This window comes from Zingiber officinale, chromosome 4A (assembly GCF_018446385.1).
Source record: "Zingiber officinale cultivar Zhangliang chromosome 4A, Zo_v1.1, whole genome shotgun sequence".
Lineage (NCBI taxonomy): Eukaryota > Viridiplantae > Streptophyta > Magnoliopsida > Zingiberales > Zingiberaceae > Zingiber > Zingiber officinale.
This window is the reverse complement of record NC_055992.1, coordinates 41,905,567-41,933,295: the sequence shown is the minus strand read 5'-3', so window position 1 is coordinate 41,933,295 and position 27,729 is coordinate 41,905,567. Positions and strand designations below refer to the sequence as shown.

Below are 27,729 nucleotides of genomic sequence, written 5' to 3'. Positions count from 1 at the left end.
GTATGTGACTATCGCTTTTACAGTACCCATTTTGTATATATGGATATGGTTATGTTGATCAGTTTTTGCTATGCATAGTGACATGCATCATGATTGCATGTTGTGCGATTGTCGGCTCCACTATGGTTGAGTCCATCGCCAGTTACATGTACTGCACACACCCCCACTCATGGTTTAGTGGTATATCAGGCAGGTGTGTGGTTTGGCTCCGTTGGTCATATGACTCGTGGTAGCCCGCCTGTTTGGCTGGCATTTAGTGTAGCAGCGTGGTAGCCGGCAGATGGTGGACTCTGTTTGGCTCCGTTGGTCAGGTGACTCAGCGTGGTTGTCAGCAGAGATTTCCTCCCCGTCATCGTGTACCGGGAGATGAGAGCATTGAGCTCCCCCATTTATGATTTGGGGTCACAAGACAGGAGTACTCCGACAGCATTCCGTCCACTCGGTCACTGTTCAGGAGCAGTGATGTTAGAGTGCACGGTCATCACATGCATTGATTGCCTTTATTTGTTTGTGTTTGCTGCACTTATATGCTGCATTTTGGTGGATGCATTTTTTTGACATGCATACAGGAGACATACTACGTATTGGTTTGATGACCCTTTAGATCAGGATAGGAGTTCCTGGTGAGTACAGCTTCCTTGGTTACTTATCAGTTTTGTATATTTCCTATATATTATTCGGAAGCTGTATTCCATGTTTATTGCCGTTAGATATATCTTACTAGGCATGTCTATTGGTATTCGCTGAGTTGTTGAACTCACCCCCATGGACACTATCTTTTTAGGCACCAGGTTATTTATGGTGTCGCTTGGAGCATCCTGTCTGCTGGTCCCCGCGTCACATCAGAAGACATATCGCTGCCTTTCTGTTGTTTTATCTTGGTATATGAAATTTCTGTATTTTGATTTGTGTTCTGATTTTGTTTCTGGGTGTTATGTTGTTGGTTGTGTAAACCTAGCCGGCTAGCAGTTTTGTGTTTGGTTGTATTTGGTTTATGTCAGTTTTTGTTGTGTTTTGGTTTTGGTACAGCCGAGTGGGCTGCTTTACTTTTAACTGCGTGGTTGTGTCAGCCAGAGGCTGAATTTGATATTAACTGCGTGGTGTTTGTTTTCTTTTATTGTTATGATTCCAGCCGCATGTGGCTGAGGTATATTATGCCTGTAGAAGTGCTTCAGATTGTCACCCGTACAGGGGAGGTGCTGCCGAAATATCTTCAGACAGAGACTCCCTCGGGGCGTGACAATTTAGTGGTATCAGAGCAGGTATACGATACTTGCTATGTGTTCTGGATTTTCGAGATTTATCTGATACCAATTTATTTGGTATCAGAGCACAGTTTATGAGTCTTATTTCCGATGTTTCGGATTTCATGGTTTTGTCTTCTCGATGTGACTTTTCGGGTGTTGGGACCTGGCAGCAGCAGGACATCTCCAAGCTATAGGAGGTATGTTGGTATATACTGTTATCCTACATTTCTGTTAGTATATGCCTTATATTACAGTTTATCATCTGTATTAGCATTCTTTATTAGTATCTGTCTGGTTGTTGTAGCACATATTATATGTGATGGGATAGCCACTGATCTTGATCGACCTTAATAGAGATTAAGGAATATAATCTCTGTTGATTTTTCATATCTTACCATTAGTAGTATTAGCTTCTGTTACTACTAATTGGTTTGGAGATGGAGGCACATACCAGCCTCTGTTATTATTAGTGTGTAGTAGATAGTACCTTCATATTCATGTTGACTAGTCAGTAGAATACCGATATACTTTAGTTAGTTTTCGTCGGTAGATGATTATTGTACTCTGGTTAGATCGGTCAGTAGAAAACTGATTTACACATATTTACTTGGGTTAGTCGTGGGTTGATTTACCTTAGACGCTTGTAGAGGTTTTATTTGTTCTTGATTAGTTATTTGATGACCGATTAGTTTTGTTGATCCGATCAGTAGGGGACTGACCTACTTTACTTTTAGATGTTTGAATTTTGGGTTATTCGTGCTTCGTTGGATATCTTGAGCACATCGAGTACCTAGCTTATACTGACGTGGGAAAGGACTGAATTAGCCATATACTATTGTCGGTTTGGTCAGTCGATAGAGGATCGATGTATCTTATTCCATGGGTACTTTAATTTTAGACTGTATGTACCTAATTGGATAACTTAGAAGGTGGCATACGATTTGTGTGGTAGATTGGATTAAATATGCTGATTCTGCATATCTATGTAGTGTTTACAGGCGATTATTACGGGTTGTAGGAGCGTTTTGATGGACGGTCTAATTTCATGTAGTGGGTGCATATTTTTCCAATTATGATTGTTGTGGGTTTCTAGTAGATTATATCCGAGTGGTCTGGTTGGTTTATTGGAGATATCTTATCGATTAAATCTATGTTGTAAAATGTGCACAAGTGTTTAAGTATTTTATTGGAGACATCTTGTGGATTATATCTGATTTATGGGTACACTTGTGTCTATTAGACTTTATTGGAAGCATTAAGTGATTATACTCATTAGGTATGTGTTGTGGGTATTATTGGAGGTGTATTGTCGATTATACCTACAATGATTTATGCACACGGGTTCGGTTTGTAATGTTGATGGTATCACACTGATTTTTATCTGTGTTATGAGTATGTTTGGTGTGTTCTAATTGGAGGATTATGTCGATCATACCTATGTTGTGTGTGCCTGGTGTATGGTGGGTAGCATCATGATGATTCTACCCATGTTGAACGTAGAATGCTTGGTATCTACGTTATGTTATTAGTGGTATTGCCCTGTCACCTAAGTCTTCTATTTGTGGGTGACCAACCCACTAGGATGATGCTAGAGTTGACTACGGATTTGATTTGCTTACTAGGTTACTATATCCTAGGCTACCCACAGTGAGCTGTGGTAGAGAGATCTCGTGCAATCTCTAGTTGGATAGTTAGGTGCCTTGGGCACTTATGTATTGGTTGTGGTGGAGCGTTGCTCCCACACATGTTACGGATTGTTTGTGGTGGAGCGTTCCTCCCACATATTACGGATTGCTAGTAGCGGAGCATTGCTCGCATATTTATTGTGGATACATATTTCTGATTATTTGTGGTGGAGCGTTGTTTCCACATATGGAGGATTTCTTGTGGTAGAGCGTTGCTCCCATTTATGTGGTATTTCGTGTGATGGAGCGTTGCTCTCACACTAGAGGATCTATTCCTTGGTGATTTATGTTGTTGGTGATTAGATTTCCGACTTGTTATCAAAGATCTTATGGATAGGAATGTCTGTGATACGGATGTTATGTGTCTTGGTTTTTACCATTAGGGCTTGCAGAGCCTTAGATGTTTTCAGAGACTTGATGATTCTGGTATTCGAGGATGTTTGGATCGAATTCCATTGTCTTTGTTGACGATGATGTGATCTATTTCGGATCTGAGGTGAGTCACGTACACTACCTTTGCATAGATCTATAGATGATTCGACGAGAACATCTATATGTGATTATCAGTAGTGCTGATTTGGATTGTCTTGTGTGATGATGTTTGAGACACACGGTCACCAGTAGTAGTGTACCGTGGTATCCATAGGAGATAGAGGTTGTTATCGTTGGGAGTAGACGGAGTCTATAGAAGAGGCTCGCAACTTCCTTTGGTTTGACTCGATATTTCCGGAGATACGTTGAGGGTTTCTCTCGGATTGTTATGCCACTGACACGTCTGACCAGAAAGGGCGTGAAGTTTACTTGGACTGAGGATTTCAAGACCAGCTTCCAGGAGCTGAAGCGGAGACTAGTGTCGGCTTCGATTTTTGGTTTTACCTTCTGGAGAGAACGGATTCGTGCTCTATACCGACGCATCTCTACAGGGTTGAGCGCTGTTTTGATGCAGCACGACAGGGTAGTCTCCTACTTCTCTGTAGTTGAGGGAGTATGAGGAGAACTACCCAGTACATGACTTGTGATTGAATGCCAGTATGTTTGACTTGAAGATTTGGCAGCATTATCGGTGCGGTGTTACAATTCAGATTCTCACTGACCATAAGAATCTCAAATGTCTGTTCACTCAGCAGGAACTTAATCTCCGACAGAGGAGATGGATGGAGTTCCTGAAGGATTTTGGTTGTACCATTAGCTATCACCCGAGGAGAGCTGATGTTGTTGCCGTTGCACTTAGTAGGAAGTCCGGAGGGACTCTAGCTTGCCACCAAGTTGTGGTCACAGACTTGATTCAAGGTTTTTCCAGGTTAGGCCTTGAGGAGTAAGAATGGACAGAGAAATGTATTCGTGTTACCATGGTTGTTCAGTCGTCGATCAGGACGAGGATCCGAGAGGTATAGGCTGCTGATCAGCATTTGCAATTTATAGGTAGCCAGATAGCTTCCGGGCAGCAAAACCGAGTTCACACGAGACGAGGAGGGTATTATATACTTCCGAGGCAGATTATGCGTACCTCAGTCTTACCCGGTTTTGTCGGAGCTATTTCAGGAGGCTTATCGTTCTTGATTTGCGATCCATCTAGGCAAGACCCGCATGTATCGAGATTTGAGGTGTTCCTATTGGTGGAACAGTATGAAGAAAGACATCGCGGATATTGTAGATAGATGTCTTGTCTGTCAGCAGGTGAGGGCTGAGCACCAGATACCTGCCGGATTATTTTAGCGGATTTCTATTCCTAAGTGGAAATGAGAACATAGTACCATGGACTGTGTGGTGAGTCTGCCTAGAACACGATGAGGTCATGACACGATTTGGGTAATCGTTGATTGATTAACCCAATCTGCGCACTCGTTAGCGATCCGGAAGACTGATTTCCTGGATCGATTGGTAGATCTGTTTTGCTGGGAGATCATCAGATTACGTGGTGTTCCGTTGACTATTGTTTCGGATAGAGACCCCCCGGTTCATGTCTCATTTTGACAGAGACTGCAGTAGGCCTTGGGCACGCAGCTCTGTTTCGGTACAGCTTTCCATCCTCAGACTGATGGATAGTCACAGCGGACCATTCAGACTCTAGAGGACTTGCTGAAGTATTGTGTATTGGATTTTGAAGGTAGTTGGGAGGACCATTTGCCATTGGTAGAATTCGCCTACAACAACGGTTTGCATTTGGCTGTCCAGATGACACCGTTTGAAGCGTTGTATGGTAGGCCTTGTCGGACACCCACCCTTTGGGATGAGGTTAGGGAGGCCCAGTTGTTGGGACCTCATAGAGCACAACAGAACGAAGAGTTGGTCCGTATTATCAGACGGAGAATGTTAGAGGCGCAGGATCTCCAGAAGTGTTATGCTGATCAGAGACGCAGACCCCTAGCGTTCTCTATTGGCGACCATGTATTTCTGCGAGTTTCACCCACGAAAGGAGTGAAGAGATTTGGCCTCGAGGCGTTTTCGTCGTATTCCACGTATCTATGCTGCTAAGATACGTATCCGACCCGACGCATGTGCTGGCAGATATTCCAGTTCCAGTTCAGCCTGACATTATTTATGAGGAGATTCCGGTATGGATTTTTGACCGGAAAGAGCGTCAGTTGCGGAACAAGACTATCCGGCTGGTTAAAGTCGGATGACAGCATCATTCAGACGAGGAGGCTACTTGGGAGCTTGAGGATACGTTCCGAGCTCGATATCCTCATCTTTTCACTTGAGGTAAGTGATTCGGTTACCGTTCAGCATTTATACTTTCTGTTTATTGTTAGTACTTGCTGATGGTAGATAACTGAAATTTGAGGACTAAATTTTTATTAGTCGGGGAGAATGTAAAATACCGAAAATAGGCGAATATTAATAAGGGAATTTTCCGGAATTTTTGGGAATTTTTCGGAGCTCGTATGGACGAGTTAACGGGGACAAAAAATGGGGGCCGGAAAAGCCTATTTAGGCTACCCATTTAAGCGAGGAATTGTTTCTTTTATAAATTCTTTTTTTCTTATTTCTTTTTCTTTCCTCTCATCCTCGCCGAAAACCCGCGCCCTCTTCCCTTCTTCTCCCCAACGCCGCCCGACGATCCTTGCCCTAACCGCCGGCCCGGCGGTTTCTTCCTCGCCGCCCACCCACTTCTTCTTCATCTCCTTCATTTTATTCCTCCTGAGCCACACCCTTGGTGCCCTAGACGAGCACACTGACGCCATTGCCGATCCACCGCAAGCGCGTCTGTGCCCTAGTGCCGGCGCCATCGTCGACCACCCGGAGTCCTAGTTTTGCCGTGGAGTTCTAGCGCCGGCCACTGGTGCCCTAGCCGTGCCGCTGCCGCACGGAAGTGCCGCCGGCATTCTCTGTGCTTGTGCCCTAGCGAGCCCGACGCCACTTCCTTGCCTCTGCCGTCGCCCCTTCCTGTGGAGATCCCACATCCGACACCACTCGACTGTCGCTTCTTTGCTCTGATTGGTGTCGGACAAGAGCAAGGAGTCGAGCCCTCTTCCCATCATCTAATCGTCGATGCTGACCAAGCTTCTGTTCCCCATCTTTTGCTCTCTTTCGGCTGAGCATCGCCATTGATTCCCTGTTCTTCAGCCGTGCCCTAGATCCTAGCCAACAAGGTGAGTTGGTTGTACTGGAAACGCTTGGTTGCACACTTGATTTTCCCCCTTCTGATCTGATCCAGCAGGTGTAGGGTTTCAGTAGAGCAATGGTCACGGCTGTGAGGGAGAGGAAGGCTCTGCCGTGAAGTGTTCCAACAGCAAACCTTGAGTTCCAGCACAAAACACGGCTGTGAAATGAGGTAAAGAGTAGAGAATTGTAACCTGGTTGTGGATTTAGTGTATTTGAAAATATTTGTTGTAGATTATGTTTCGAATTGGAGGATTTGGATAGATAATCATGTGGATCTTGGTAAGGAACATGATTATGATACATGAAATTAAGGTTTTGCCCTAATTTAGGGTTAAAGCATTTATTTAGCTATTTATAGGAATTTAGCTAAATAATCGTATACCCGTTGGATGCAGGACACTGATACGAGACAAGTGTTTCGATGTGGAGACAGTTCAACTACAACCTATCATTAAAGGCGGGTACCTCTTGACTTATCTTTTATGATATTGTCATTTGGATATGCATAGTATTTTATAACTACAAGCAATGAACATGTTTGCCTTTGGTATGTCACTGTTTGATATCCATAGCATGTTAGGTTTGTCGCCTGTGATGTATCCGTGCTTATATCTCATGATTTGTTGCCATGAGTATCTTATTGCCATGAGTATCTTAGTTTCTAGAGTGACATATCATGCTTTACTGAGGTTAGGATTAGGCTCTGGATTTTTGTTTCTGCCATGTGTATCCAAATTATCTGATACTTAGGTTTTTATGCCATTCCTGGATTGTGTATTTCTATTAGTATATCATATATGATTCGTGTACCTAGACCTTGTGGCTTTGATTTGTGCATATTGTTAGTACATATGCTTTGGAAGGGGGATAGATTTAGGATCTAGGTTGTTATACCATAGCGAACCTGTATACCCTAGATCCGTGGATTTGACCTACTGATACTGTGGTACTCATATTATATATATATATATGGATTTTTCTATGCTGATCAGGATATACCATACTTGTTATATTCAGGACATATGTTTTGATATTCTATCTGACCTGTGTACTCTAGATTTTGGTATGTGACCATCGCTTTTACAGTACCCATTTTGTATATATGGATATGGTTATGTTGATCAGTTTTTGCTATGCATAGTGACATGCATCATGATTGCATGCTGTGCGATTGTCGGCTCCACTATGGTTGAGCCCATCGACACTGCACACACCCCACTCATGGTTTAGTGGTATATCGTGCGGTGTGTGGCGTTGTTTGGCTCCGTTGGTCATATGACTCAGTGGTAGCCGTGATCCGCCTGTTTGGCTCACGGCATTTAGTGTAGCGTGGTAGCCGCAGATGGTGGACTTTGTTTGGCTCCGTTGGTCGGTGACTCAGCGTGGTAGCCAGAGATTCCTCCTCGACTGGCTAAGGAGATGAGAGCATTGAGCTCCCCCATTTATGATTTGGGATCACAGGACAGGAGTACTCCGACAGCATTCCGTCCACTCGGTCACTGTTCAGGAGCAGTGATGTTAGAGTGCACGGTCATCACATGCATTGATTGCCTTTATTTGTTCGTGTTTGCTGCACTTATATGCTGCATTTTGGTGGATGCATTTTTTTGACATGCATACAGGAGACATACTGCGTATTGGTTTGATGACCCTTTAGATCAGGATAGGAGTTCCTGGTGAGTACAGCTTCCTTGGTTACTTATTAGTTTTGTATATTTCCTATATATTATTCGGAAGCTGTATTCCATGTTTATTGCTGTTAGATATATCTTACTAGGCATGTCTATTGGTATTCGCTAAGTTGTTGAACTCACCCCCGTGGACACTATCTTTTCAGGTACCAGGTCGCTTGGAGCATCCTGTCTGCTGGTCCCCGCGTCACATCAGAAGACATATCGCTGCCTTTCTGTTGTTTTATCTTGGTATATGAAATTTCTGTATTTCGATTTGTGTTCTGATTTTGTTTCCGGGTGTTATGTTGTTGGTTGTGTAAGCCTAGCCGGCTAGCAGTTTTGTGTTTGGTTGTATTTGGTTTATGTCAGTTTTTGTTGTGTTTTGGTTTTGGTACAGCCGAGTGGGCTGCTTTACTTTTAACTGCGTGGTTGTGTCAGCCAGAGGCTGAATTTGATATTAACTGCGTGGTGTTTATTTTCTTTTATTGTTATGATTCCAGCCGCATTTGGCTGAGGTATATTATGCCTGTAGAAGTGCTTCAGATTGTCACCCGTACAAGGGAGGTGCTGCCGATATTTCTTCGGACAGAGACTCCCTCGGGGCGTGACATGCCCCTTCTTTTATATGAAGCTCAGGGCGCCCGGATCCCTTCCAGGCGCCCTGGTGAGACACGGCAGGTCCAACCAGTGAGCTCCACATGGCGACGCGCAATCGGGATAAAACTTGCCTCCCGGGCGCCCGGATCCCTTCCGGGCGCCCGGACCTCCGGGCGCCCGGACCTCCGGGCGCCCGGATCCCCTCCTGGCGCCCGGACCACCTTTCTCCAGAACAGGTCCTTCTCCTGCAAGACAAGGTTAGTCCGATGCAAGTATAATAAATTTCCTGCAAAACAAAGTGTTAGCACAGTTCATGAGTTTGACATGAAAAAGTATGACTTAGATTCCGTCTTTCCGAGACCGGAATCTAGTCACGATCTCGACTTAGATATCCGAAATGGATCTAAGCCGGATCGACGTCTAATGTTCCCTTCCCGGGAACACATCCTCATAGTCACTCCCTTCCAGTGACTTACCTTTACTCACCTGTCAGACGTCTGGTCAGCCCTTCGACCCGTCTGGACTTATCGCCAGCTATCCGGTCAGCCCATCGACCTAGCTGGACTTCTCGCCAAGCGTCCGGTCAGCCCGTCGACCCGCTTGGACTTCCCGCCAGCTATCCGGTTAGCCCGTCGACCTAGCTGGGCTTCGTGCCAGACATCCGGTCAGCCCGTCGACCTGTCTGGACTTCTCCTGCACACTCGATCAGAGTGTTAGACAACAACAGACTAACTTAATCTGATTTGTCATTCATCAAAACCTTGGTTAAATTGTTAATGCTAACCGCACCAACATAGATGAGCTCATTCTTCTTACTTTGTTGTTGTTTAAAGTGATAATGGTTGCTTGCAGTTTACTTGGATTCAGAATGAAATAGATTAGGCTATTGATTTATTTGTCAAGTAGTTATTTCATGCTTGAATCCTTTACTACATTTAGTATGAGAAATGATGACTCTGTGCTAATGCCCTATAGTAGGCAAAATGGTGAGTCCTTAGTTTTGTAGTAACAACTATTCTTAACTATCTAATTGTCTATGAAGTTGCATTTGCTTTCATTCTTCAAATTTGACTGAACAGTTGCTTTCCTTGTAAAAGACGTATTAATGTACTTTTTGTTGTATATATTTTTATAGTCAAAGAAAAGAGGACTTTCTTTGGGGGAGAAGCGTGAGAAGATTCTCCAAATCTTTTATGAGTCCCAAGACTTCTTCCTTGTAAGCTTTCTAGTTCATAAGTCAATATTAATCCTATATCTCAATCATTGTGTTGTTTGATACATTACTTTTTGGTACAATATTGATAAATTTGGACCATGGAGTAGGCTCATGTACTAAATGAATATTTATCTACTAGTTTTTAAGCAGACAATCAGTTCTACTTTTCATTCAGATAGTGTTATTTCTATTATTTGAGTAGTTACACCAGTTATTACATTATTTTTACTAATAGTGTTGTTAGAGGTAGCATTGATGCACTAAAACTTATGGTATTAAATATTCTATTAAATGTCATTTGTAAATCTATGCAATCCTTCTTACAAGTTACAACTAATATGAATAGTAATGATACACTCACGAGTGAAATGTCAAGGATGCATACCAACTGGACTCGAACAAGGTGATTAAGAATTTGTTCTTTATTTTTATTTTCTAGGTTATTGAATGCCTTTATATAATATACCTTTTGTGGCAACTTGTTTTAGCTTGCTTGTTTTATTCTTCAAATTGTGTCTACTAAGATTATTTTTTCACTGTTTGTTGTTGCTAGGCTAGAAGAGCTTTGAAAATTCGAGAGTGAAGAGAACTCATACAAATAAAGAATTTAAAATCATTGGGATAAGTGGCAAGCCTTGCAAAGATGAAACCTAATTAGTTGAGGGGATAATGACCTTGTTTTGGATATTTTTATCTTCTAATATATGTTTATATTTTGCAGGTTCTATTGACAAAGTTTCCTAGTGTGCCACCAACGTTCCAAGTAACATCAAATGTTGTCCAGGATTTGACAATTACAAGTAATATTCACTCAACAATTTATATTTCTTTATTTATTTTTTTCATAATTAATTAAATGCATTAGTTGAACTATGGTTAACTTTTGGAATTGGCTTATCTATGCTGATCATGTTTCTTCATTCATTTGGTAGTTTGATATCAACCAGATGACACGATCTAGCGGATTTAGCTTAGGAGGAACTTTTCAATCTAGCCTTCAGCAATAGCAACTGCATACTACCACAACCCATAGTGGTGAGCTGCCTTTTGCCACTGGAAACACTCAAGACCTACGTTCACATGGCTCTGATTTCTTTCCTTCTCATGGTAATTATCATTCACAGGTACCTTTCCCTGGCTACAATTCTTTAGATAGTTTAATCTTTATTAATGCTATGGATTAAATGATTTTGCCCTCAACTTTATACAGATTCAAAACAGTGGAGACCCTAGTATTGGGTTGAGACCGTTGAACTCTCCTACACCAGCCTCTGGTATGAGTATGTATGAGCAACTGATTCAGCAATATCAACAACCACAAAGTCTTTCTCAACTTCGACTATAGCAGATGTCTGATGTTTGCCAGTCATATAGAGATCAAAATGTAAAGTCCACTCGGGTAACAATTACCGCCTGGTCCATTTGGCATGCTTGGATTATTGAGTGTTATTAATACGAATGATCCAGATCTAACATCTCTTTCATTGGGAATTGATTTAATAACAGTAGGACTAAGCTTGAGCTCGATAGATAGTCTTTATAAAACATTTGGTTCTCCATGGTCTGATGAGCCTGCCAAGGGGGAGCTTGAGTACTGCAGTCCAACATGTTATTATGCCAAAACACCACCACCTCTACATGTAATCTTTTATGTTGTGGTTTTATTTGCCAATATGAATGGGGTACTTGAAGAGTATATGATTTATCAAATCTGTTATTGTGGTTGTAGCAACTACATTTCTCCAAATTTCAGCTATCAACCCTGTTTTACGTCTTCTACAGGTATTATATTCTTCCCTTTTATTTTTGGTGCTTTGCTCACATACTTTGCTTCACAAAAATCCAGAATGTTGGAAAAGGTTGACATGGAAGAATCAGCAAGTGAGAAAGCGGAGACCAATGAAATTCTACAAGTTGAAGATTTTGATGAGGCTTGAGTTGACAATAATTACTTGCAATCCTACATGACATAAACCACCATCACAAGTTTCTAGTCTTTTGATAATTGTTCATTAGTTTGTAAATGAAGTTTATTTGTTTATTTGTATTGGGATAAATTTTATTTGAATATTAGACATGTTTCTTCTTTTGTGATTGTAAAATAATTCTTGTATAAGTAACATTTTGAATGACATTGATATGGGAAATATTCTTTCTTTTATGATTATGATTCTTTATTATATATTTATATTGAAATATGATATATTGGTATTAAAAGATAATAATTTAAAAGACAATGATTTAAAACCGTTGTTGTTGTCTATCACCCTCAAAGACAACGGTTAAAAGCTGTTGTCGTAGCCCGAAAAACGGTTGTAAACTAGCAGTGTTAATAAAAATTGCTCTAAACAACAACGGTTTTAAACCGTTGTCTCTTCATTCAAAGATCACGATTTAAAACCGTTGTAAAATTGTTATCTTTTCATTAAAAGACAACGGTTTAAAATCATTGTCGTAGCCCCCACTTTTAACAACACTGCCAATTACAACGGTTTTAAAGGGTCTACGACAACGGTTTTTAACCATTGTCTTTTAATGTTTTTGTTGTAGTGGTTATTGAACCCATGTTAGATTCAAACTTAGCTTTGGGTTAATCAAGCAGGCGTCCTAAGGATAAACTTTCAGTTCAGTGGCGAGGCATACGACCTACTTGGATATCATTAGACCACTTGCTGAAGGCTTTCCAAACTGTTCCTGCCCAAAGAATTTAATACTAAATTTTGGTCTAACTAGCCCATGTTTGACTAGGGTAGCTTCGGTCAGATCCACTAAGTCTAGTGTGTTGGTACAATCATGCCCTGGAAGTTTCAATGTGTTGACAATTATTTAAGTTTAGGTTAATACGTTGGAACTAACATGCATTGTGAGTTTGCAGGAGGAGTTTCTTGCAGGTCGGAAGACCAGATGCAAGAGAAGTCCAAGAAGGTCGAGGACTGGATTCTTGGTAAAAAGGTTTCTTGCAGGTCAGAAGACCAGATGCAAGAGAAGTCCGAGAAAGTCGGGGACCGGATTCTTGGCAAAAGAAGCTCCTGCAGGTCACAAGATTATATGTGTGTTAGGCTCACTATCAGAGATCGATTGGTGAATTGATTTAGACATGACTGTGAGGCAGGATGCCTTTGAATCGATCAGCCGATCGATTGCAGGTAAGTCAAAAGATCGGCCGATCGATCGGAAAGGATTTGCGCGAAGCACAGAACCCTTCTGAATCGATCAGCCGATCGATTCAAGGCATTGAATCGATCGGCCGATCGATCCGTGAACTTTCTGTGCGAAGCACAGAATCATCCTGAATCGATCAACCGATCGATTCAAGGTATTGAATCGATCGACCGATCGATCCGTGAACATTCTGTACGAAGCACAGAATCATCTTGAATCGATCAACCGATCGATTCAAGGTATTGAATCGATCGGTCGATCGATCCACAAAGCTGCGATTTCATGAGCAAGCGGCTGAATCGATTCAAACTCTGCCCCAATCGATCCAAGTCAAATAAAAGAATCTGCACCGTTGATCTTGACGCGATAGCCTCCAACGGATACATGTGAATCGATTGGGACATAATCTCAATCGATTCACGGCGAAGACATCGTGAGAAATGGCTAGTTTTGTTGATGTTTAAAACGTTGGAAGAAAGAGGAATAAGCACCTATCAACGAAAAATACTGTTCTATTGCTCTGGTGTGAAGAATCCTTGAAGTGCTCAAGATCCCTCAAGCGTTGGAAGTAAAAGCTCTCAATCTCTCCAAGCTTTCAAATCTCACGCCACAAGGAAGAAGCTATTTCAAGTGTAAATCTCTTCTCTTCCTCATTGTAGTGAGTGTGAGCTATTTCCTTTTGGAGAGGAAGTATTGTAAGTGTTGTAAGGTTTCTCCACCTTCGGTGTGATTCCGAGAAGGAGGGTTTTTGCATAGCGGAAGTGTGGTGAGTGGCGTGGATCCTTGGACTAGTCACCTCCTTGAGGAGGTGGATACCAAGTAAATACCGGAGTTAGCATTGGCTTCAAGTTTCCGCTGTGCAAAATCAAAGATCAAGAAAACGAAGTGAGTCATTCACCCCCCCCCCCCTCTAGCTCAACTAATCCTAACAAGTGGTATCAGAGCGTTGGTTTTCTTTTGAGGATTCATTGTCAAGAAAGCACAAGTTAAAGAGCTACAAGATGTCAATGAAGGAGGGGCATAGTACTTCACGACCACCATTCTATGAAGGCAGCAATTTTGCTTATTGGAAGAGCCACATGGAATACTATCTCATGACCGAAATTGATATGTGGTTCTCTGTAACGCCCCGGCCCGGGCGGGCCCCACCCGGACCGAACCAGGAACGACACCAGAATTACCTATCGGTTTGATGACTAGCTCCACAGACCACCGGAGGTCCTTTCAGCGTGCTTTGTCCTCACTCGCACGCACCCTGGAAAACTTCCCAGGAGGTCACCCATCCTCAGATTTCTCCAAGCCAAGCACGCTTAACTTTGGAGTTCTTAAGTTTGGGCTTCCGAAAAGGAAGGTGCAACTTGGTGATATGGATAGTACCATCTAACCTTTAAGCCATACTTAACCAGAATCTTTAGAACCAGGGTATTACAATCACCCCCACTTAAAGACACAACGTCCTCGTTGTGTAACCACAAATCACACCACAAACAAATCCCAGAATCTCCCTCGCTAGGTGGTGCCCTGGGTGCTCCTACCACAGGCGCACTCACGGTCGCAAGGTCGCTCTGATACCATCTGTAACGCCCCGGCCCGGGCGGGCCCCACCCGGACCGAACCAGGAACGACACCAGAATTACCTATCGGTTTGATGACTAGCTCCACAGACCACCGGAGGTCCTTTCAGCGTGCTTTGTCCTCACTCGCACGCACCCTGGAAAACTTCCCAGGAGGTCACCCATCCTCAGATTTCTCCAAGCCAAGCACGCTTAACTTTGGAGTTCTTAAGTTTGGGCTTCCGAAAAGGAAGGTGCAACTTGGTGATATGGATAGTACCATCTAACCTTTAAGCCATACTTAACCAGAATCTTTAGAACCAGGGTATTACATTCTCAATCACGGAGTTATTCATGGCGCCAACTGAAAATGGAAAAATGCTTGAGTCATCAAGGTGGACTGTTGAACAAAAAATGAAGGCTCAAGCAAATGCAAAGGCGATTGTGACTCTTCAATGTGGATTAAGCTCGGAACAACTCAACAAAGTTGAACCTTTTAAGAGTGCCAAGGATTTGTGGGATAAGCTTATTGAACTAAATGAAGGCACCAAGGATTCAAGAATTGCAAAGAGAGATTTGTTGATAAATCAACTTCAAAACTTCACCATGAAGGATGGAGAAACGGTAAGTTCACTACATGGGAGATTCAAGGAACTCCTAAATGGTCTTCATTCAGTTGGAGAGAGTGTGGAGAACCGAGATCTCATAAGGTATGCTTTAAAATCTTTCCCAAGAAACTCTTTATGGTCATCCATGGTGGATGCTTATAAGGTTTCAAGGGATTTGTCAATAGTGAAATTGGATGAATTATTTTGTGAACTTGAATTGCATGAGCAAGCTAACACAAGCCATAAGGAAAAAGGTATAGCCTTGGTTGCAGGTGAAAAGAGCAAAAAGAAGCACAAGGAAAAGAAAAAGGAGAAGAAGGAGTCATCTTCAGAATCCGAACAAGATAGTGATAGTGATAGTGATGAAGAGCTATCATCAAGTGAAATGGCAAACTTCGTTCGAAGAATGATGAGACATTCAAGGAAGTTTGACAAGAAGGATGTTAAGAAAATCTTCAATGATGAGAAGATAAAAGGTAAATCTCTTGTGGATTCTAAGAATAAGACTGATGTAATTTGCTATGAATGCAAGAAAAAGGGGCACTACAAAACGGAGTGTCCAAAGTTGAAGAAGCAAGAAGAAAAGATCAAGAAAAAGAAGAAGGCATTGAAAGCCACATGGGATGACTCATCATCAAGCTCATCGGAAGAAGATGAAAGGAAGAGCTCAAAGCACATGGCTCTCATGGCCTTAAGCCATGTAGAAGATAGTGAAGATGAAGATAGTCATGGAGAAGATGTGGAGTCTTCAAGTAAGTCATCATCTAGTGATGATGAGGTAATTTATCCCAAGCTTGATAAGATGTATGCCACCATTGCATGCTTAACCAATGCACTAGCTAAATCAAAAGGGAAGGTTAAAAGATTGCAAAATGAATTGAAATCACTCAAAAATGAAATTGTCCCATGTGAAAGTTACATGCTTTATGAAAATGACAAAAATGATGTTCATGATCTTGAAAAAGAAAATGTATCATTGAAATCACAAGTTGATAATCTTAGATGTGCTCTAGAAAAATTTACTTCAAGCTCAAAATACTTAGACATGATTCTAGGAGCTCAAAGAGGCGTGTACAACAAAGCGGGACTAGGTTTTAAATCACAAGATAAGGAAGTTAAATTCATGTCTCTAATTAGTAGAAACCATGCTTCAAGGGTTAAGGTTATTCAAGCTTGGGTACCCAAGCAATTTGTTATTGATGCTACCGGACCCAAAGTGTGGGTACCAAAACATTTGGTTCATCGTGTTTAAACAAGCATGCGCGAAGGGGGAGCATCCAACAACATGGTTCATAGATAGTGGATGCTCTAAGCATATGACGGGGGACTCATCAAAATTTTCATCATTTAGACACAAAAGTAAAGGTACCGTTTCTTTTGGTAATAGTGGTGAGTTAAAAGTTATAGAAATTGGAGATATTAAAATTTTGAAAAAATTTATAATAAAAAATGTGTTATTAGTGAAAGGCATGGTCTTTAATCTTTTGAGTGTTAGTCAACTATGTGATTCGGGTTATGGAGTTGAGTTCAACTCATCTCAATGCCTAATCAAGCATAGTGAACTAAACACCAATATTCTCATAGGCCATAGAAGAGAGAATATTTATCAAGTTGAACTATTTAGTGCTACTAATGTGTTTGCTAAGTGTCTCATGTCCAAAGAAGAGGAGACGTGGCTTTGGCATCGGAGACTCGCACACACCAACATGAAGAATATCAAAAACCTTTCAAAGAAGGAGTTGGTGCATGGATTGCCAAAGTTGAAGTTTCAAAAAGACAAAATATGTGATGCATGTCAAATGGGTAAGCAAACCAAAGCTACTCATAAAGGTAAAAATGTTGTAAGTACCTCAAATGCTTTGGAGCTCATTCACATGGATTTATTTGATAGTAGTAAATATATTTCTTTAAATGGTAGTAGATATTGCTTTGTGATTGTGGATGATTACACTAAATATACATGGGTGTTTTTCTTGAAACATAAGGATCAAACTCTAGATACCTTGATTGCTTTTTGTAATAGAGTAGAAAATGAAAAGGTTCATAAGATAAACAAAATAAGAAGTGATCATGGAGGTGAGTTTGAAAATGATAGATTCACTAATTTTTGTATAGAAAAAGGATATAAACATGAATTTTCAACCCCTAGAACACCTCAACAAAATGGAGTTGTTGAGAGGAAAAATAGGGTTTTGCAAGAGGCCGCTAGGAGCATGTTAAATGAATATTCACTACATAGTTTCCTATGGGCCGAAGCAATTAATACGGCTTGTTATGTCCAAAATCGAACTTTAATACATAGGTTTCCAGGAAAAACAGCTCATGAATTGTGGTTTGGTAAACAACCTACAATTAAGCATCTTAGAGTATTTGGGTGTAAGGTCTATATTCTAAACACCAAGGATCACTTGGGAAAGTTTTCCGCTAAGGCGGATGAGGGGATTCTTGTAGGTTACTCAAGTCATAGCAAGGCATACCGAATTTACAACAAAAGATCAAAACTAGTTGAAGAATCACTAAATGTTGTATTTGAAGAAAATCCTTCTATAAACTCTATAAGAACAAACGATGAAGAATTACAATTTGAGTTAGAGAAACTAACACTAAATGAGGTAAATCATCAAGGAGAAGAAAATCAAGAAAGTGATGGTGAGAAAAATGAACCTTTGCCACTTGAACCCGAAATTATAACAAATCAAAACTCAAGACCTACTAGGACTCATGTAAATCATCCCTTAGATCAAGTAGTAGGAGACATTACTCAAGGAGTAAGAACTCGATCTTACTTTAGAAATGAAGGAAGTCAAGTAGCCTTAATATCTAAAATAGAACCAAAAAACATTGATGATGCCTTGTTTGATCCGGATTGGATTTTAGCAATGCAAGATGAATTATCTCAATTTGAGAGAAGTCAAGTTTGGGATTTAGTTCCTAGGCCTAACAACAAATCAATTATTGATACAAAATGGGTCTTTAGGAACAAACTTGATGATAAAGGGATAGTGGTGAGAAACAAAGCTAGATTGGTCGCTAGGGGTTTCAATCAAGTAGAAGGGTTGGACTATGATGAAACTTATGCACCCGTAGCAAGATTGGAGTCAATTAGAATGATGTTGGCCTTTGCCGCCCATAAGGGTTTCAAATTGTACCAAATGGATGTAAAATCAGCATTTTTAAATGGTGTTATAAAAGAAGAAGTACATGTTGAGCAACCACCAGGATTTGAGAATTTGGAGTGTCCAACCCATGTATATAAACTTAAAAAGGCCTTATATGGACTAAAACAAGCTCCTCGGGCTTGGTATGAACGATTGTCAACATTTCTAGTATCAAAAGGGTTTCATAGAGGAAAATTTGATCCTACTTTATTTTGAAAAATAGTGGTAATGATATGTTTGTGGCCCAAGTATATGTAGATGACATTATTTGTGGTTCCACAAATAAAGATTTTTTAAATGAATTCATTAATCACATGGAGAGTGAATTTGAAATGAGTTTGGTTGGTGAGTTGACATTTTTCCTAGGATTACAAATTAAGCAAACAAAAGAAGGCATTTACATTCATCAATCCAATTATGTCAAAGAGCTATTTAAGAAATTTGGGATGGAAAATGCAAAGGAAATATCTACCCCCATGGCCACAAATACTAAGTTGGATAAAGACATTGAGGGGAAAGAAGTTGACTCCAAGGTGTATCGTAGTGCTATAGGAAGTCTTCTCTATCTCACGGCTAGTAGACCGGATATACTTTTCGCCGTAGGTATATGTGCTAGGTATCAATCTTGTGCCAAGGAGTCACATTTGAGTGTCGTTAAGTGAATTCTTCATTATCTCAAGGGGACTCAAAATGTTGGACTTTGGTATCCTAGAACCGAAACTTTTGACCTAGTGGGCTATACCGATTCCGGTTATGCCGGATGCAAGTTGGATCGCAAAAGCACTAGTGGTAGCTGTCAATTTCTAGGGTCCTCTTTGGTAAGTTGGTCAAGTAGAAAACAACATTGTGTAGCTCTCTCCACAACCGAAGCAGAATATATTGCCATGGGAGAGTGTGTATCACAATTATTGTGGATGACTCATACTCTAGAAGACTATAAACTTACCTATAACAATGTTCAAGTTCTTTGTGATAATATAAGTACAATCAACTTAACCAAAAATCCCGTTCATCATTCAAGAACAAAACACATAGAGGTTAAACATCATTTTATTCGTGATCATGTAACTCGAGGTGGTATCATTTTAAATTATGTTGGATCAAAATCAAACTTAGCCGATATCTTCACCAAACCTCTTCCCGAAGTTGAATTTAGCTTTCTTAGAAGGGAATTAGGAATGTGTTGTATTGATTAAATCATATCCTCTATGATCACTTCATAAGTAAAGCTCTTTAAGTTTTATTCACCTTAAGTTGTGCCTCTCACAAAAACATAGGATTGTCCTCTTAATGTGATTTAGATGGGGGTGAGAGGTTAGAGACATTTATTTTGATCATAATGCTTGTTATGATGCATTATTTTGGTCAAGAAAAATGGTTTTCATATGAAACATTCATTTGTCCAATCATAGGGAAAGCACGTGTAGAAATCATGTTCACGTTGCCCTACGATTATGATTGGAAATTTTTAAAATCACCATAAGCACCATACTTATTTTTGAAACCTTGATAAGACTCACTCGAATTATTGATATTTTCAACAATTTTTAATTTTGTGTAAATCTTATCTAGGGAGTGTCACTTTTTGTCAACCTTTATTTTTCCTTGATAATATGAGACATGAATAGTGTTTAAACCAAATTTCGTAATCTTTAGAGGAATATAGAATTATTTGTGCATTTCTAAATCTTGGATCTGAGAGGTTTTTAGAAATGCAGAAATATCAGACTTCCCAATCGATCGGTCGATCGATTGGGAGGTTCATGTTTCACTCCAGAGAGCATTTGAATCGATCAATGGATCAATTCAGATCGTCTGAATCGATCAATGGATCGATTCAGATCGTCTGGATCGATCAATGGATCGATTACGATGCTTTTTCGTTTAACTACCGAACGCGTACTCGAATTCTTCCAGAAGGCATCTGAATCGATCAATGGATCGATTCAGACCATTTCAATCGATCAATGGATCGATTGGACAACGTTATTCGATTTTCACAGAAGGAATTTTAATCGATCAATGGATCGATTCATCCTGTTTGAATCGATCGTTGGATCGATTGAGACGCCTGTTCACATTCTCAAAGAAGCGTTGTGAATCGATCGACCGATCGATTCACTTACTCTCAATCGATCGGTCGATCGATCGAGACCTTAAAACCCGTCTTAAACCCTTAGATCCGAATCGATCCGCTTATTCTATCTCTTCCTTTTCTCTCTCTCGACGCTGTCTTGCCCTAGGCGACTTCCCAGGTGACTATTTTGTCTGCCTCCATCATTCACTCCGGCGTGCTTCTCCGGTGAAGGGGAGCTCTTCCACTTCTCTTCCAGTTCTCTCTCGACGCACTGGGCAGCTCTTTTCCTCATCTCCGCGTCCTCACACAACATGCGGACTTCAAACCCTAACCCTAAGTAATTTCTTTGCTCTACTCTTTGTTGTTCTTTTTGCTCCTATTTTTGACCTAATCTATATGGTTCTTGTGTGTTTTTGTGCATTGCATTATCCCTCATGCATTGCATTATCTGCATTGCCCTTGAATTTTTGCATATCCTTCCCGTTCACTGTCAAACCGTGTGCATCTCTTGTATTTGTTTTCTATCCCACAGAAAGAAACAAAAGGTTCGTGAATCGGGGGAAGGATCGTCTATACCTTCCTCACGTCCTCAACCTCCTACTGATCCGAGATTTCCAAATGCTGTAATGCAGCACGCCTTTAGCAAACACGCCTTCAAACTCATAACCCCTAGATCCGTTGATTTGCAATACTATAGGACATCCTGTTTTGATACCTATAACCGTTGCAAGCACTATAAACTTGACTCTTTGTTGACCTGTGAGAGGGATATCAATGTAGGTCTTATCTTCGAATTTTATAATAATTTACACACTTCAGATTGTGTAAATTATCGCACTCGTGTTGCGAAATGGAGCTTGGACTTCTCCTATGAGATTCTTCGATCTTATCTCGAATGTCTACCTTCAAACAATGATTTTGTCTTTTATCCCAATCTTCCCGATGAGCTGCCTCCACCTTTTGAGCATATTAGCATTGCATCCATGCATCAGTTCCTCTTTGGTCGTCCTCGTCCGGATGGGCCAAATGCTCAGATCATAAAATTTTCTTCGCTTGAGTTGTCGGCTGAAAACAATGCCTTGTTTAAAGTGATCATCAACTGCCTTTTCCCCATTGTCTCTCGTGCCTTAGCCTCTCTACGTCCTCCTCACATGTTTGCCCTTTATGCCATTCGTCATTCCCTTGACATCAACATCGCTCTGAACATCTTTCATTGCATCATTCATTTTACCCAGCCCGTGCAGCAGACGATACATATGCCTTTTGGGCATCTTATCACAGATTGGCTGGAGTCCCAGAAGATAGATGTCTCCCGGGGACGGCTGGAGCACATGACCGTGGCTTATTCTCGGATTTCTTCCCGCTCTTTCAAGAAGACAGGCTTGATTGGTGGTCCAGCTAGAGTTCGATGGATCGATGGCCGTACTTTTGGTGAGGGACCCCGGGCTCGCCACAGGGGGGATGCACAGGCCTTGGTCCCTGCGGCGGATGATGCTGAGGAGGATATTCCCGAGCCGGCTTCTCCGACATTCGAGGAGACTGTTGACACTCGACTAGAGGAGCTGTCCATGGAGGTAGTCGACCTGCGTTCCATGATGGAGACCATGATCCATCGACAGACTTCGATGCAGGCGACCATGGATACATTAGTGGATTTAGTGAGTTCCTGGGTGACGGGTAATCCGTCTCAGTCTGCTCCCTCCACTGCTCCCGTTCCCCAGGCTGAGGATGCTGCTGGTGCTGACACTGAGGCGGTTCCTGCTCCAGCTACTACTTCGGCTCCTTCTCCTGCTGCTGATCCCCCTCCTTCGGGCGATGATCTTATCGAGTTCTTTGTCCCGTTATGACATGTTATTGTATGCTATATGGATGGTTGTTGTTATGGAGTCCCTGTGTGAACTTTGTCTCTTTTTGAATGTATGATATACTCCTTATGATGTATTTCATTTTGTCTATATATATATGTCTCTATTTCAATGTTGTTCTATTCTGTGGATATATGTGTTTTAGGGGGAGCACCCCTCGGATTTATCGTATTTGCCTCGTGCACTTATTGAGGGGGAGTTCTGTTTTTTTATTTTTGACAAAGGGGGAGATATATGTTGAAGTTTACGCTTAAGATAATTAAAATCAATCTTACTGCTTAAATATGTTCATGTTTATTGCTTATGTTTAATTTAGATGATTTTCAGCGTTGTTGCAATCATTATCTATCATTATATCATTATGATATTTTGGAAGTTAGCCTAAACTTAAATAGTTTGTCAAACATCAAAAAGGGGGAGATTGTTGGTGCAATCATGCCCTGGAAGTTTCAATGTGTTGACAATTATTTAAGTTTAGGTTAATACATTGGAACTAACATGCATTGTGAGTTTGAAGGAGGAGTTTCTTGCAGGTCGGAAGACCAGATGCAAGAGAAGTCCAAGAAGGTCGAGGACTGGATTCTTGGTAAAAAGGTTTCTTGCAGGTCAGAAGACCAGATGCAAGAGAAGTCCGAGAAGGTCAGGGACCGGATTCTTGGCAAAAGAAGCTCCTGCAGGTCATAAGATTATATGTGTGTTAGGCTCACTATCAGAGATCGATTGGTGAATCGATTTAGACATAGCTGTGAGGCAGAATGCCTTTGAATCGATCAGCCGATGGATTGAAGGTAAGTCAATCGATCGGCCGATCGATCGGAAAGGATCTGCGTGAAGCAAAGAGCCCTTCTGAATCGATCAGCCGATCGATTCAAGGCATTGAATCGATCGACCGATCGATCCGTGAACTTTCTGTGCGAAGCACAGAATCATCCTGAATCGATCAACCGATCGATTCAAGGTATTGAATCAATCGGCCGATTGATCCGTGAACATTCTGTGCGAAGCACAGAATCATCCTAAATCGATCAACCGATCGATTCAAGGTATTGAATCGATCGGCCGATCGATCCACAAAGCTGCGATTTCATGAGCAAGCGGCTGAATCGATTCAAACTCTACCCCAATCGATCCAAGTCAAATAAAAGAATCTGCACTGTTGATCTTGACGCGATGGCCTCCAATGGATACTTGTGAATCGATTGGGACATAATCTCAATCGATTCACGGCGACGGCAGCGTGAGAAATGACTAGTTTTCTTGATGTTTAAAACGTTAGAAGAAAGAGGAATAAGCACCTATCAACGAAAAATACTGTTCTATTGCTCTGGTGTGAAGAATCCTTGAAGTGCTCAAGATCTCTCAAGCGTTGGAAGTAAAAGCTCTCAATCTCTCCAAGCTTTCAAATCTCACGCCACAAGGAAGAAGCTATTTCAAGTGTAAATCTCTTCTCTTCCTCATTGTAGTGAGTGTGAGCTATTTCCTTTTGGAGAGGAAGAATTGTAAGTGTTGTAAGGTTTCTCCACCTTCGGTGTGATTCCGAGAAGGAGGGTTTTTGGATAGTGGAAGTGTGGTGAGTGGCGTGGATCCTTGGACTAGTCACCTCCTTGAGGAGGTGGATACCAAGTAAATACCGGAGTTAGCATTGGCTTCAAGTTTCACCTGTGCAAAATCAAAGATCAAGAAAACGAAGTGAGCCATTCACCCGCCCCCCCTCTAGCTCAACCGATCCTAACATAATGCACCAGGTAGAATTCCATATTCAGCCTAGACATGCATTCGACAAAGTTTTCTTGACGTACTATCATCCCAATCCATTCCGATGCTATGTTATAGGGTTTGATAAACCTTTTTCATCTAACTGTTCTAAGCAGAAAATAAACCTAGTCCTAAGTATTGAGTTTGGTTAATCAAGTTGGTTGTATTGTTTTTCTACTTGCTCCCCCTGAGTCATAGCTTAGATAAGGTCTATCTAAGTAATGGATTTGACTCTTAGGAATCAAGTATAGATTTGGTTTAATTTGTTTGGTTAAAAATTTTGTTTGAACCCATGCTTGGACTTGCCTTCTAGTATTTTAAATGATTAAGGATAAGTATGATTTGTTTGTTTGTTTGGGTTTGTAACCGAGTTCTGATTTATTGTACACGGCTCGTTGCGATCCAAGTACCATATTTAGACACTTGGATTCCATTTCAAACCTTTCCAACGTTTTCTTGAGTCGCTCGACTTGACCTTTCAAATTGGAATTTTATTTCTCAAGTTTTTCAACTTGAGTTGAAGTTCTGACATGAACTCGGTTAGTCAAGTCACTCAAGTTAACTTGTTTCTTAAGGTGGTCTATTTCCTTAAGTAACAAGTTATTTTGTTTTTCAGATTTCGACAATTTTTTAAACAAACATTTAACTACTTTAATTAGATTAGACTTGGAATAAATTGTTACCATATTTGGATCTTCTGATTCGTTGCTTTCGTCGGGCTCGATGTCGATCTCAAATTCGTACTCTTCATCGGACTCGGATCCGGAATCTTCGTTTCTTGCCATAAACGCAAGATGGCTCGAGTGCTTCGTTTGCTCCGCGTCGGATTCATCGGAAGAAGTTTCATTCCATGTTGCATGGAGAGCCTTCTTTCGTCTTGTTGATTTGGATCTTTCTTCTTTCCGATTTGGGCATTCACTTTTTAAATGACCCTTCTTATTGCATCCATAGCAGATAACTTCTGATTTGTTTTGTATCTGGTTTGGTGGGGTCTTCTTGGTGCTTCTTCTAAACTTCTTCTTAGTCAACAACTTTCGAACCATGTTGACTAATTCTTCTTCGTTCGTTGAGTTCGAGTCTGGTTCGCTTTCTGACTCGACCTTCATTTTTTATTTTGTTTCCTTGCTTGAACCTGCATACAACGCTACACCTTTCTCGACATGGCTTGTGTTAGACTGTTCGTGTAATTCCAATTCACAAAATAACTCGTTTAACTTAAGAATTTAAAGATCTTTAGAAACTTTGTATGCATCTACAATCGATGCCCACAAAGCATTCCTTGGAAAGGCGTTCAGAGCGTACCTTATCGTGTCGCAGTTTTCTAGGTTGTGTCTGATTAGGTGGAGTGTTAGCTAGAGCCCTAGATCCAATCATTTGATGATTGTATTTTGGACTTGTTGTATCATATTCTATATAAATAAAGGCATTTGGTTTTTGGTTATTATACTTACTTGTATTGGTGCCAAATAAACTAAGTATAATAACGTCCTTGAGTAGAAGGTTCTTACCTATATCAATCGATTGGTTGAATTGATAGTGAGATGATATAGGAAACACTACTCTTAATCATTCCTAGTCGAGTATTAACATTCAGGGGCAGTGTTAATGCAATAAGACTAGCATGTAGGTCAACTCGATGACTTGATCTCACAAGTCATGGATATAGAGATATCAAGTTGACACATGGGTATGCATTAGAGAATGTATACTGACTGACCCGCCATGAGAACGTATCATGGATCGTTATATGAGTGTCATATATTTCTCATGTGGCTATTAGTATGACTACTAGTCCTTAGACCTGAAGTCACCATGGTTCCCTACATAAGGAGTTATGTACTTTGGTTTCATCAAACGTCACCCTTAACTAGGTGGACTATAAAGGCGATTACTGGGTATGTAACAATTATGCGGAGGGATGTAAGTGATGTAGATGGGATCTATCCCTCCTATATGACGGGAGAGACATCGATATTCTTGATAGAGTGAGACCACGAAGTGCATGGCCATGCACAAATGAGTCAATATAAGATATTGAGCTCATTTGATTTAGTGAGTCTACTTGGAGTTCAAGATTTAGATTGATCAGAGGATGACACGGTCTATGCCTCACATTGATCAATCTAGATGTCTAGGATAGAAGGACACTTGTCATATATTGTGAGGAGTCACAATTAGTAGTCACAAGGTGATGTTGGATCTCAACATTCTTGTAACTTGGGTAGTAATGATGTATTGCTAGATACCGCTCATTACTTATGGTCCTAAATGGGTTTAGGGGCAATGCCAACGTTACAAGAACCTATTGGGTCACACACAAAGAACAAGTGGATGGAGATTAGGTTCATATGATGAACCAAGAAGATTAGATTCATGTGATGAATCAAATTGGATTAAGAGTAATCCTAATTGGGCTAATTGAGTTGGACTCAAGTTGATTCATGTGTTCAATGAGTCTAATTTAGATTATGACTCATTGAATCAATTTAGTTAAATGAATTAGATTCATTATATTAAATTGGCTTGAATTAAATGGTTGGATTAGATCAACCATGAGAGAGATTAAGTCAAGTTTGACTTGACTTGAGAGGAAGAGGAAGAGTCAAGTTTGACTTGACTATTTGCCACATCATTAGTGATTTGGCATTAGGAGGACTAATGATGATGTGCCACATCATCAAAGTGTGCCACCTCATGGGAGTTACAAATCTATTCTCTTTAATGGCCACATTTAATGAGAATGAGGATTACCTTTTTGGTTTTGAATGAGAATAAATTTTTCATGCACTCACATTCACATCATCTTCTTCCTCAAGCTCTCTTTTTGCTTCTTCTCTTCTCTTGGTCGTGGGTTTCAAGCAAGGGAGAAGAAAGGAGAGTGAGTCTAATCCAAGAAGAAAGGTTAGTGAAAGTCACATAGAGAATTTTAGAGGAGTGTGTTCTCTTTTTTTTCCTTTCTTCTTCTTCCAATCCCATCCGAGAGCATCAAGAAGTGCTAGCACACTTGTGGTGTTTTCTTCTCCATCCTTGCGTGTTAGAGAACACATCTTGTTCGTGTGGATATTTCTAGAGGATTGTCTACGTTGACAATCTTGAGATCCGACACTTCCTTGGACGAGCGGGATTCGAAAAGGGCACGCATCAAAGGTAATTTTCTAAACATATAGATCTAAGAATAGATCTAGTTAGTAAACTCGTACATGTAAAATTTTTGTTCTATACTCTTCGCATGGATCCGTTGGCTAGGGAGTTTCGGGGTTTCCGCGACGCGAAAAAGCGATTTTGCCGGCCCGAAAAACCCAACAGTGGTATCAGAGCCAAGTGCGAAGGCGTGTACGAGTTTATTTTGGTTTTTATGAAAAATAAACATTCTGTGAATTTCTGTAATTTCATGATTTTTATAGTTTTAAAGGGTATTTTTCTCGTAGAAGCGAAGCACAAGTGTTTAAACACTTGTAGGCTTCGACTACCGAGAAGATTTTTCCGTTATGGCAATGTTTCGACCCAAAACTTTTTGGGACAGCGGG

The 27,729-nt window shown here is 40.9% G+C and overlaps 1 long non-coding RNA gene across 1 annotated transcript; it reads left to right on the top strand.

Annotated features, from left to right (window-relative positions):
- The first annotated feature begins 11,558 nt into the window (after positions 1 to 11,558).
- Positions 11,559 to 11,895, top strand: LOC121973275. Its single transcript, XR_006109467.1, has 2 exons — positions 11,559 to 11,664; positions 11,754 to 11,895. It is a non-coding gene; the product is annotated as an uncharacterized LOC121973275 (long non-coding RNA).
- Positions 11,896 to 27,729: the final 15,834 nt, after the last annotated feature.